This window comes from Penaeus monodon, chromosome 24, assembly GCF_015228065.2.
Source record: "Penaeus monodon isolate SGIC_2016 chromosome 24, NSTDA_Pmon_1, whole genome shotgun sequence".
In the NCBI taxonomy this organism is placed as follows: domain Eukaryota; kingdom Metazoa; phylum Arthropoda; class Malacostraca; order Decapoda; family Penaeidae; genus Penaeus; species Penaeus monodon.
This window is the reverse complement of record NC_051409.1, coordinates 86,096-86,300: the sequence shown is the minus strand read 5'-3', so window position 1 is coordinate 86,300 and position 205 is coordinate 86,096.

Sequence of the window (205 nt, the reverse complement as noted above, 5' to 3'; positions counted from 1 at the left end):
ACAGCAATAACTGAACAAGACGCTGGCAACACTTATCTCAGGCGCAGTGTTGCTAACGGCCAGCAGAGGAGTCTCGCTACATTTCGTGAAGTTGCTCTCATTGCACAGCTGCAACGTGCAATAGCCTGCAACATGCGTTTTGTCTTTGCTTAACGGACAAAGTAACTCTCATGTTTGTAGTTTTTATTTTTTTCATTTTTTTTAT